Raw genomic sequence first — 13,248 nt, 5'->3', positions numbered from 1 at the left:
TATATACTATACATTTTACCTTTCTATGAATATAAAACACTTAAGAAATGTATGTATTCCAATAATTAAACCACTGCATTGCTTAGTAATAATTGTATTTTTCATTGGGGCAGGGCCTTTCACATGCTCCATTATTCTGACTTTATCCTTTATCCTTTAAAATTGTTCTGATCGTTGACCTAACCTAATGCTTTTCCAATGACAGATGGCGTTTCACCTCTTTCCAAACGTTTTATTATTTCCACTTTATTTTATTGCGATTGCTTCCTGTCAATGGAACAGAAACACTGCGGACGGCGGGTCCCGAGCTCCGCTGGCTCCTGAGGTCCACTGGATCCTAAGGACCACCACACTGAGACAGGTTAAATGGGACAAGTTGGGGCTGTGCTAGGTTTGGGTATTTGATTCTCCACAATATTCCACGTGGGAATTTAAACTGGAGGTGGCAGTATTTTTTTTAAACAAGGTCGAGTTGCGAGCTCGACATCAACATGGCACGGGAACGGTCTGTCACTGGATCGAACTCGGAAACCTCTGTTCTCCAGTTCTGGAGGTGGGGGGGGGGGGTGGTCAGGGCAAATCTTGCTAAGGAAAATTTAAGCCAAATAGAGTTACACAATCAACATAGTGTCAATGACTTAAAATGGTGGACGGCGTCGCGATCTGACTTAAAATGGCGGATGGCATTCTCCTTCCTCGGCTCGTAAGTACGAGTTGTCCATAATCGGACGTTCGTAACTTGGGGACTACCTGTATATAAAAGAGAAAGGGAGTTCAGGTCAGATCACTGGAAAACACTGCTGGAGAGGTATTAATGGCCTTAGGGAGGGTCCAGAGGAGGTTCACGAGAATGATTCTGGGAATGAAAGAGTTAATGTAAGAGGAGCATTTGATGCAGGGGTTCCCAACCTTAATGTCATGGACCAACACCATTAAGCAAGGGTCTACATGGTGATGTGCAGAGGATGTTTCTGATTTGTGGGTGAGTCTAGGGCACAGCCTCCATCGATGGATGGCCATTTAGAACAGAGGAGAAATTTTATAAACCAGAAGGTGGTAAATTTGTGGAGTTCATTGCAACAGATGACTGTACAGGCTAAGTCACTGAGTGTATTTAAAGAAGAAATGATAAGATCTTGATCAGTCATTGTGTTAAAGCTTACAGGGAAAAGGCAGGAGAATTAGAGGGATAATAAATCAGCCATGATAGAAGGCCAGAGCAGACTTGACAGGCCAACCGGCATCTGATATAATTATGAACAAAGAAAAACACTTTACACTCTGTGTGTCAGACTTCTCCAGCACAATCCCCTAATCTTGAAGGGCACATCAATTTGACCAGGTTTCTGGCTGAGGGATAAATCTGCTTAACCCTGTCTTTACCTTGCCCTATATAGAACTTCAAGTTGCAACTCCTCTTCCTTGATTTACATAGGAAGGAAGGTTGCATGCAGAAATTCCAAACACTGACTCTTGACCCTGGGAAATAGGGATAAGATAATCTCCCTTTGATTGGCAGGAAACATTTATATTGACACAGTCGAGCAAAGGGATGGAAAGCACTATAAGCAATTTCAAGGTCAATAACTAAAGCCATGTCTAGAACAGAGCTGCCACTGTAAAGCAATGAGAGATCGACCACCTTAACCTTGTTCTCTTAATAAACATGATTCTGCAGGTGCTGGAAATCTTGAACAATGCACACCTCCAGCATTTTGTTGTTCTCACCAGTGTACTTCCTTCAGAAGTGATGTCATTACTGTACTGGTCTCTGTGACAACTTCATGGGTCTTCAGGAGATAAACTGCAGGGTCTCAACCCAAAATCTCAACTCATCACTTTGCTTCAGGATGTTCTGAACCTGCCCTGATTTACACCAGATCATTTTACTATATTCATTCTAGATTTCTCCCACAAAAAAAAGTCTTTGCAGCACCCATCTTTCAAATTTCTCCAATCTCATACTTCTACACTAATGAACGTAGTCTGGCCCTTCCTCTACAAGACAACCCAAATTCTCAGGAATTAACCTAGTGAACTCTTGCTGTACTGCCTCCAATACAAAGAGTACCACTCCTGAAATGAGAGAAAACTGCATGCAATGACCTAGGCATGATCTCAGTATCTACAGCTATAGCAAGAGTTCCCTAATTTTATATGCCATCACATTTGCAATAAAGCCTAATAACACACTGATTTTCTTAGCTTGCTGCAACATCAACGAGCTAACTTTGTATAACAAAGTTTTCTACCTCTCCACGGTAGAATTGAGTGGTATCACAACAACAACCTCTTACTCAATGTCAGCAGGACCAAGGAGCTAATTATTAACTTCAGGAGGAGGAAACTGGAGATCCATGAGCCACCCCTCATCGGGGGATCAGAAGTGAAGAATGTCAGCAACTATAAATTCCTCAGTGTTATATCAGAGGACACGTCCTGGTCCCAGCATATAGGTGCAACTACAAAGAAATTCCTGAGAAATTTGCGAAGATTCAACATGACATTTAAAACTTCAACAAACTTCTATAAATGTAAGGTGGAGAGTACACTGATTAGCTGGATCACAGCCTGGTAAGGAAACATCAATTCCCTTGAACAGAAAATTGTACAAAAAGTAATGTATATGGCCCAAAACATCACGGGTAAAGCCCTCACCACCACTGATCACATCTACATAAAACACTGTCGCATCAGGGACTCCCACCATGGAAGACATGTTCTCTTCTCATGGCTGCCATCAGGAAGAACATATGGGAGACTCAGGACTCACACCATCAGGTTCAAGAACAGTTATTATCCCTCAACCATCAGGCTCTTGAACCAGAGGTGATAACTTCACTCACCCCATCACTGAACTGTTTCCACAACCTATGGACTCGTTTTCAAGGACTCAAGTTCGATATTTATTACTTACTTACTTATTGTTCTTTCTTTTTCCACAGTAGTATATTTGTCAACGTGGAGCAGAGAGCAAGTTTGTAAAACTGGTGGAAACAAAGGATGCTGGGAATCAGAGTGTGAAGTAGGACAGGTGGCAGTACCTAATACATTGCCCTAGCTAATTTCTCCCCAGTGTGATGAACTGTATAAACGGGCAGCATGAAACGCAAGTCGCATAAGTAGCACTGAAGCACTGTGTGGACACTCCATCTATAATGTTAATGCTATACTAATGTGTTCCTCCACTAAATCTTTCAATGTGACCTTCAATCCCTTTCACTTATAAGCTTATCTAGTCTTCCCTCAAAAGCACCTATGCCTTTCAACTCAACCAATTCCTCTGATAGCAAGCTCAACATTAACATCACTATCTAAAGTTCTGTACAATTATCCATCCAATCCCAATATTGTTAAAAGATAAAAGGAACTCACAAGGTAACCGACTAGACAAAGATCTTGAATTGTGCTGTTCAATGCAGACCATAGAAAACGAAGCAGAAGCATGTCTTACAATTCACTAATGGCCAAGAAACCTATAGTTTGGTCAATGTGACAAATGAGTAATGAAGTAACATGATGCCAATGGGAGTACAGCAGTTAGCCAGTCAGTAACTGATCATTCATTTGCAGCAATATAAAATGGAAATAAAGAATAGCAAGTATGAAAACTGACACTGGGGTGGAAAGAGTCAACCTAGTCAGTCAGACTTATCTGTGTTCATGGCTGACTGAATGATCATATACTTCAACTGCTGGTTATGTTGAGATATCCGAGTGGAGCAGTTTAAGTGATATGTGATAAGACCATAAGATACAGGAGCAGAAGTAGGCCATTTGGCCCATCGAGTCTGCTCTGCCATTCAATCACAGGCTGGTCCAATTCTTCTAGTCATCCCCACTCCCCTGTCTTCACCCCAGACCCTTTGATGCCCTGGCTAATCAAGAAATCTATCTCTGCCTTAAACGCACCCAATGACTTGGCCTCCTCAGCCACTCGTGGCAACAAATTCCAGATTTACCGCCCTCTGACTGAAGTAATTTCTCTGCATCTCTGTTCTAAATGGATGTGCTTCAATCCTGAAGTTGTGCCCTCTTGTCCTAGCCTCCCCTACCATGGGAAATAACTTTGCCATATCTAATCTGTTCAGGCCTTTTAACATTCAGAATGTTTCAATGAAATCCGTTTTATTCTCCTAAACTCCAGGGAATACAGCCCAAGAGCTGCCAGACGTTTCTCATATGGCAACCCTTTCATTCCTGGAATCATTCTCGCGATTCTTCTCTGAACCCTCTCCAATGTCAGTATATCCTTTCTAAAATAAGCAGCCCAAAACTGCACACAACTCTCTAAGTGTGGTCTTACCAGTGCCTTATAGAGTCTCAATATCCTATCCTTGCTCTTATATTCTATACCTCTAGAAATGAATGCCAACAATGCAATTACCGTCTTCACCACCAACTCAACCTGGAGGTTAACCTTTAGAGTATCTTGCACGAGGACTCCCAAGTCCCTTTGCATCTCTGCATTTTGAATTCTCTCCCCTTCTAAATAATAGCCTGCCCATTTATTTCTTCCACTAAAGTGCATGATCATACACTTCCCAATATTCCACTTCATTTGCCACTTCTTTGCCCATTCCTCTAAACTATCGATGTCTCTCTGCAGGATCTCTGTTCCCTCAACACTACCCGCTCCTCCGCCTATCTTTGCATCATTGGCAAATTTAGCCACAAATCCATTAATCCCATAATAGGTTAGTCAGGCAGGATTTTCCTTTCAGGAAACCGTACTGGCTTTGTCCTACTGTCTTGTGTCTCCAGGTACTCAGTAATCCCATCCCTAACAATCAATTCCAAGAACTTCCTAACCACTGATGTCAGGCTAACAGGTCTATAGTTTCCTTTCTACTGCCTCCCACCCTTTTTAAATAGCGGAGTAACATTTACAATTTTCTAGTCATCGGGTACAATGCCAGAATCTATCAATTCTTGAAAGATCATTGTTAATGCCTCCGCAATCTCTCCACAGCTACTTCCTTCAGAACCTGAAGGTACATTCCATCAGGTCCACCCTTAGACCATTAAGCTTCCCGACCAACTTCTAATCATAATTTTCACTGCACATACTTCATTTCTCTGACACTCTTGAATGTCCAGTATATTGCAGATGTCTTCCACTGTGGATACAAAATACGCATTAAGTTTCTCTGCCATCTCTGCGTCTCTCATTACAATATCTCCAGCATCATTTTCTATTGATCCTATATCTACCCTCAACTCTCTTTTATCCTTTATTACAGTACTTAAAAAAGCTTCTAGTACCTGCTTTGATATTAGTCACCTGCTTCCTTTCATAATTCATCTTTTCCTTCCTAATGACCTTTTCTGTTTTCCTTCTGCAAGTTTTTAAAAGCTTCCCAATCCTCTATCTTGCCACAAGCTTTGGCTTCCTTGTATGCCCTCTCTTTTGCTTTTACTTTGGCTCTGACTTCACTTGTCAGCCACGGTAGTGTCCTTCTTCCATTTAAACATTTCTTCCTATTTGGAATATCTCTGTCTTGTACTTTCCTCTTTTTTCGCAGGACCTCCAGCTATTGCTGCTCTGCTGCCCTTTCTGCTAGTGACCCTTTCCAGTCAACTTTGGCCATCAGATAGTACGAATGTCTTTGCAGAAAGGTTTAATTTGCAACAGAATAAATTCATTGGTTTACAGGATCCTCATTGTCCATCTTAGAAATGGCAACGCCAATGTTCCAAGGGACAAAAGTCTTTGAAAGACTATGCCATTTTTTCATCTTTCCCCACTTGACCATCCTAAAACACTGGCCTTTCATTTTAATTTTCTCCTCATTCAACTTTTAAAAAACAGTTGGATCACCTTTCTACTTTCTCTTTTCAAGAGGGTAGGGTCATCTTTTCCAGAAATGGCAAAGTAAGAAAACTTCAATCTTGTCAAAAATATCATAAATCAAAGGATTGTGGAAATTACAATTTTCAGCAAAGGAAGAACAAGGCATTGATAAGAAAGGAAAAAGAAAAAAAAACTAGACTTCCATCAACATGGGAGGAGGTAAAAAGGAAAAGGTACCAAGCGTTAATGTGGGCCTTTTATAGACTCTAACAGGAAAATTAAATTGGGGGATAAGAAACTGGCAAAGAAATGTATTTGCCTCCTAAAAGACTCAGAAGGCATCTTGGAGACAGGATAGCTGTTCTAAAATAAAACTCAAGGATGTTGGGGATCATTCTGGGTTTCTGAAGTTATGGATAACATAATTATGGATTAACTAACATAAGAACCAGTCTTCGAGAAATAAAATCCAGACATAATTTAACTTCCAAATGATAGTTAGAAGTTACTGGCTAATGAAACCAATCATTCTGATTCTGTTCCATTGAAACTACATAAAGACAGACAACAGATAGATGAATGTTCTGAAGCAACACACACTAAATGCTGGAGGAACTCAGCAGGTCAGGCAGCATCTATGGAAATGAGTAAGAAGTCAACATTTCAGGCCAAGACCCTCCTTCAGGACTGGAAAAGAAGGAGGGAAAGGAGGAGAGCTAGGTGACAGATGAAACCAGGTGAGTAGGAAAGTTGAAGGGCTGTAAAGGAAGGAATCTGGAAAGGAACGAGAGTGGACAATAGGAGAAGGGGGTGGGGGGAAGCAGTGGCAGATTCTTTTTAAAAAAGATAAAAGGATTCATAGGCTATGGTAGAGGAACCAAAATGTATCTGTACAAGTATCAATGAAAGTTATTGCATAGGTTCAACAGGATATTTGACCTTTTACTATAAAATGATTTCAATTATGTATTCTGGTGACAGGAAATACAGCCAAAAAAGTAAAGCAAACTGATCCGTGGGAAAGACAAATGAAGAAAGATTAAGCAAACTAAGCTTATACTTCTGGAAGTTAAAGCTTGAGAGATCATCTCATTGATACTGATAATTCATATGGAATTTGACAGCGTATATACAGAGTTGATGTTTCTGTTGGCTGGTGTTGCTGCAACCTGCAGTAATAGTCTCAACGTATTAACCATTCAGTACAGGGATGAGAAAAAAGAAATCCTCACCAAGGGGAATTCACTACCTGGATTCCTAATTGCTGTATAATTAAGATAATATTCAGTACATTTGAAATAAAGAAAATCATAGGCTTAGTGAAAGCTTATATCATTAAATTCTACTACTTCAGAAATAAACATTGCAGTAACTTATATTCAATAATTTATTCATTTGTACATGAAGATGTCTCTGCTTTTTCACCCCATTTTGATTTTTACTTTTCTTTGAAATGTTCATGCTTATCTGTGTAATATTTCATGTAGAAGGCCCTAACTAAATCAAAGTAAAGTACTCCCTCTCTATTATGTACTTGGAAGGGTAAGAGCCATAACAGTGTGAGGAGAAAACATGTATATAGATTGGAAAGTCAAGGATCCAAGACCATCAAAGTGATAAGAATGGTGGCAGTTAAGGGCCTACTGAGACTTTTAGTAGTCGGCTTGTTTCATGAGGTGAAGCTGCTGGTCCAGTGGGCTATTCCTGAGCTGAATAAAACCAAGTGCTGGGGCAGTACATCCTTTTTACTAGGAGTGAGAGGTGCATAACATGTCTTCTCCGTTTTTAGCCCATCAGTGATGAGTAGTTTCCTACTCACTCATTGTTCAAGAAAAAAATAGCACTTGCTTCTCAAAAGGATCCATAAAATAAGATTAACAGAATTTTAAGTATAACAAGCAATCGAAGATTAACTTATTCACCTAACCCCCTTCATTATTAAATCCCTCCACCCCTTAAATCCAGGAAAACTGTAGTGCAATGTACAAAAGAGATGTTTAAATACTTTTGTAAATATGGCTTATCTGGTGTACCATATGCAGAATTTCCAATCAGTCTTAGTTAATCCACAAAATTCAAAAAAATATTCAATATACACTGCCAATCAATTGCTAGCTAAAAATAGAAACCTAATGATCACTATAATTGTGATTTACTGTATTTTTACTAAAATTTCATGAAACAATACATACATTAGTCATAGACGTTTTAGATTCTAAGTATAATTCTGAATCGAAGCCTCTTATCTGTTTAGAAAAGCTCCTATGTTTTAGTATATGACTATACTATGAATCATACACAAGACAAGACTGCTGAAAATGAATCACTCAAATCATTTAGTGTTGCAATTTAAACAGAAATCTGAAAGGGTCATGCCAATTAGATATGAAAATGCAAACTACAAATTTTATGTCATTGTAAAACACTGTAATTAATATAAAATCCATAAAATTTCCAAGATTCTTGCACTAAAAATCTAAACCCTGCTTCAATCAAGCTGCAGTATCCACACAAATAGGATATAGGATATACTTATATGTATTGTCAAACACCACATATTCCAAATGAATGGGTGCAATAGTCAATTGGACATACATTCTTTAGAATGAGATTATGTTACCAATATTCTCTAGTACAAGGAAACAGACATAGAATGGTCTCAACCTGAAACGTCAAAACGTCATTTTGCTTCAAAGATGCTGCTAGGCCTACTGAGTTCCTCCAATAGTTTGCTTTTTTGCTCCACATTGCAGCATCTAGTGTCTCGAAGAACAGTTCATTTGATCAAATGTTTAGGTTTTAAGAATTAAGTAAGTTTTAATTCTTTGATGCTAAACTAACAAGGCACCATCTTCATGTAACTTTCAGAATTAGTAGTCCTCCAAGGATACTCGATTATACAGAGGAAAACTTAACTGAAAGTTACATGCAAAACAATTCCTCCAGTCTTATTTCAATGGCTTCCTTTATCAGACGGTCCCAAAAGCCAATGGCGCGGCACAGTAGCTTTGTGCTGAAGTCAATCCTATGGACACTGTGAATGCCCAGGAAAAGTGGAAAAGAATTTTTTTAACAAAGACGAAGGTCTCACTCTAAGAAAGAACAGGAATTTGATTGTAAACAAGGTGGGGCAGCAGAAACCTGATTGATGAGGACTAACCAATCAGGAGGGATAGACCACAGGGGTATAAATACCACCAGACTAGACATGCCTAGGCATCATTCCTGATGAAGATGGCAGAATTTGTCATTGAAACATCAGTTATAATCAATACCTATATCTGGCTGGAAGCCCAATAAAGAGTTTATTCATCATATACGACAGGAAAGCTCCAGATCCTTTATAACAAATAAAAGATTCAGATGCCATCATAACTCATATTCAGATGATTTGGCTGGGTTTTCTAAACATATCAATTATTCAACATCAAAATAGATACAAAAAGAAAAAAATACAGACATTAGAGAGACTGTAGAAATCTGGATCAACACAAAATGCAGGAGGAACTCAGTGGGTCAGGCAGCGTCATTGGGGGAAATGAATAGTCAATGTTTTGGGCATGAACCTTCATCAGGACTAAATATGCAAATACAAAAAATGAAAGAAAATAACAACAATGAATTTGGGGAAAATAACCCTTTATAACAAATAGTTAGAAAAGAACTTAATAATCTGGCTGCAAATTGTACTAATAGCATGTCCAGTTGGGGCATTATTTCTCTATAAACAGCTGAACTACGTCAACATTCCAGGATGTGGTTATAATAGCCACTGGCACCTCTTTTGTATATCATACCAAATACACAAGGGCATCAATAAACCACACCATCGATAATAAATAGCATTGAAATTATAAAAAGGATTGAAAGGATGTAAACATAATGGAAGATTCACCGGCAGGCAAAGAACTTACATTGTGAAGCATTATTCTAAATTTTAAAAGCATAAGGATTCAAAAAGGCTTCCATAGTGTCCTTCTCTCTTGGACAGCATCATGCATCAAAAGCCCGGTTCCATCAAGTGGTTTGAAGCCCAATGTCAATAAGGTGTGAAACTTTAACACAAGGCCAAATCTGTTCATTCAGATGGAGGGGTGAGGTAAAGGAGCAGTTCTCCCATAATTTCTGGTGAATATTCTTCTCTCTCAAAAATGTACCACTGAAGAATAACTAATAATTATTATTCTGTGGTTTATGCTGTGGGACAAATCTCACAAAATTATACTATCACTTTGAACATTGAGAAAGTTTATCAAAGGGTACACTAGAATATAGATTAGTTAGTTATGAGTGGAAAAAATGGCAGATCCAGTTTAATCCAAGAGGCATGAGGCACTGCACTTGTGAAATACAAGAGAAATTGATACAGTTAACAGCAGGACGCTTAATAGCACTACTATACTCTGCATGTCCTGGCTGGTGAGAGACCTTCATGAAGGTGGCTTCTATCAAAAAGGACCCTCACCATTCAGGACGTGCCTATTTTCATGATCATTAATCAAGTACAGGAGCCTGAAGTCATAGACTCTGCGTTTTAGGAAAAGCTTCTTCACCTTCACCATTAGACTTCTGTGTTGTCCATGAACCCATGGACACTACCTCATTATTTTACTCTTTTGGTGCATTTTAATATATACTCTTATCGTAATTTAGAGGATTTGTTTTAAGCATTCCATTGTCCTGCTGCCACAAAACATCACATTTCACACACTGAAAATGGCCATGCAAGTAGATAGGGAGATCAGACTTAAAGCGCCAATGTCACTCTTGTATCTATAACGTATTTACATTCAATGCCAGAGATATAGAGTATAGGAACCAGGAAGTTAAACCTTGGTTGGGCTGCACTTGGGAGTATTGAATGCAGCTCTGGTTACAGAAAGGATGTTGAGGTTGAGGTACTTTACCAGAATGCAGCCTGGAATAGAGGGCATTGGCTATATAAAAAAAGGTTGGAAAATTTAAGATTTGTTTCCTCTGCACCACTGGACACCGGAGGGGAGACTTGATAGAGGTTTACATAAAAGGTTTACATGAAAGGCATAGATAGGATAAGCAGAGTCCTTTTTTCAAAGGTGGAAATATCAAATACAAAGATTACACATTAAGGAGAGGCAGAAAATTAAAGTAGATTTTAAGATTTTTTTTTGTTACAGACAGGATAGATGCCTGGAACACACGACCAGGAATGGTAGAGGAAGCAGATACAATAATGGCATTCAAGCTGTATTTAGAAAGGCACATGAATATGCAAGGAATGATGATATGCAGGCAAAAAGGATTAGTTTAATTTGGCATCATACTCAGCACAGATGCCATGGGCTGAAGGGCCTGTTCTAGTTTTGTGTTTTGTTCTACCAAAGAATGAATGCTCTAGGGGAACATGGTAAATACTACTGCAATACGGGGAAGGAGACATATCCCCAAATAATTTACAGCTGTATTTAATAATACCTTCATTGACCTAGCAAATCTATATATTCAGGTATAATCTGCAATTCTTTAATGTCTGCTGCAAACCTTCCACTAAAAATAATACAGGTCACTATTTTGCATTTTCATATCACAAATTCAACCAAAGTAAACTGGGATTCTCAAGAATAGCAAACATATAGAATTACTGCAAATTTATTTTGGTGACTTCTTCAACAAAAATCAAATGAAATTATTTATATACACTATAAAAGTCAGAAATGAGTAAAATTTAACCTTGAATTTAAAAAAAAGCTTCAGCATAAACCAGCAAAATGTTATTATGTACTGTACATACAATATCTTTACATTCCCTTGTAGGTGCATATGAACATTCTCCATTTTAAAATATTGCAATCCTAAAATGTCTGGGGGAAAAGGTTTATGGCATTCATGCATGTGTGCACACGGCAACCAGATTATAGTGTTCTGTGTGTTGTCGCTGACATGCGGTGAGGAAAATCCCATTTGTTTTAAATGACAGTTCATAAATAATTTAACAAGATTTTTCTGAACATGTAGTTGAAATCACAGATTTCAGCTGAGCTATTGTGCTTTTGATAAAGAAATTATAATAGTTGCTTTTCTCGTTATTAAAATAGACCTCATGATGCAGTTTAGTTTGACGAGCAAAGCTTTGTTTAATTTCAAATAACCTGGCATGAAAGACTTTTTCCTTTATAACATATTGAACCAGAGGTTCCCAGATATCTTTAAGTCAGCAATGCAGCAATTTAGCTCTCGTGCAGCTTTCTGAGTACAGGATGCAGTCAATAAAAAAAAACACTATTCAGCAGCTATAAAGATATATTAAAAGACAATATGAATACAGAAAATATTAAAAACAATTATAAACAGAAATGCCAAACATGAAAGAATAGGCATTTGCAATTTAGCCAAATGCAGCATCAAGATCCAACGTGAAAATCTGCATCGTACTCTCTCAAGCTTATTCTAAAATTAAGTTAATTGCTTTCCTCTTTATTCCTAAAATATACACCAGGACTTCATTTATTATGTGTCCTTACAATTTTTTTTATTTCATTCTAGTTTCTTCAGTTACTGTCTTCTGCTTAAGCTTCAACATCAATGCTGTTAGACTACAATGCCTCCTTCTTTCCAAACCCTCCCTTTCAGAGCAGGAAAAGCTGATGCGCACAAAATAAAGCTTTTTTCTAACCTCATGCCACAATACATCCATTTAACAGCAAGTACAAATACATGATACAATTACATAGCTGACTGACAATAAAACACAATAATTCTCTTTTTTTTAAAAAGCTGATTTCACCTACCCCATTTCTGAAGCAGCAGATACCTCCATTTTTTCCACCCTTCCCCGTGTTAAATCACAATACAGCCATTCCAGTCACATGTTCACTTAGTCATCCAATCGTTTTGCAGACAGCCTCCTTTAGTTCTGGAGGATATTTGGTGGCCTTCATCCAGAAGATTACACAGCTGCTTCCCATAGTCAATTAAATTCCTGTCTGTAGAGGTTGCATGCTGTAGCAGATGACTGGCACACAGCCAATAGGTCCAGTCAGCTAGAAGGTCACACCAGCTGTCACCAAGGCTCGGAAATGGCAGCAATTTACAAAATGAAAATCACAGTGAGCATAGTTTGAATCAGCTATAAGCAACCTTCTCTCATCATGACAAAACAGATAAGTTAGACCACTAAGATAGTATTTCATGTGGTTTAATATCTGATATAGCAAAATAAAACCTTGCTTTTACAATGAGGTTGTAGAAGCTATAGTTGATTTTTGAGCTAATGTCTCAGGACATCTAGAATTTCACAGCAGGAAGTAGACTAGAAACAATCTATACAGTTCTGATAAATCAAGTCAAGAGGAATCAGTATCTTTTAAGAAAAAAGCGTTAGGTCAGAATGAGAAAACCTTATAGTTAATGTATTGAAGTGCCAAAGAGCTAATATCCTGAAGGCAAATTCTCCACAAATACAGAAAATAATGCAA

The 13,248-nt window shown here is 38.3% G+C and overlaps 1 protein-coding gene across 10 annotated transcripts in view; it reads right to left on the bottom strand.

The window, feature by feature from the left end:
* apc (APC regulator of WNT signaling pathway) overlaps positions 1 to 13,248 on the bottom strand; it is a 204,977-nt gene that overhangs the window by 131,539 nt on the left and 60,190 nt on the right. The window contains exon 3 of one of the 10 annotated variants that reach the window (XM_059969558.1): positions 669 to 750. The exons of 8 other annotated variants lie outside the window; for them this stretch is intronic. The gene's annotated coding sequence lies outside the window, so the exon portion shown is untranslated. Of the gene's footprint in view, positions 1 to 668; positions 751 to 12,561; positions 12,577 to 13,248 lie in introns of those variants that run through there. One more of the 10 variants, XM_059969567.1, reaches the window with a different exon arrangement.

Source organism: Hypanus sabinus, chromosome 5 (genome assembly GCF_030144855.1).
Source record: "Hypanus sabinus isolate sHypSab1 chromosome 5, sHypSab1.hap1, whole genome shotgun sequence".
Taxonomy (NCBI): Eukaryota; Metazoa; Chordata; class Chondrichthyes; order Myliobatiformes; family Dasyatidae; genus Hypanus; species Hypanus sabinus.
The sequence above is the reverse complement of the archived record's forward strand: the minus strand, read 5'-3'. Positions and strand labels throughout refer to the sequence as shown.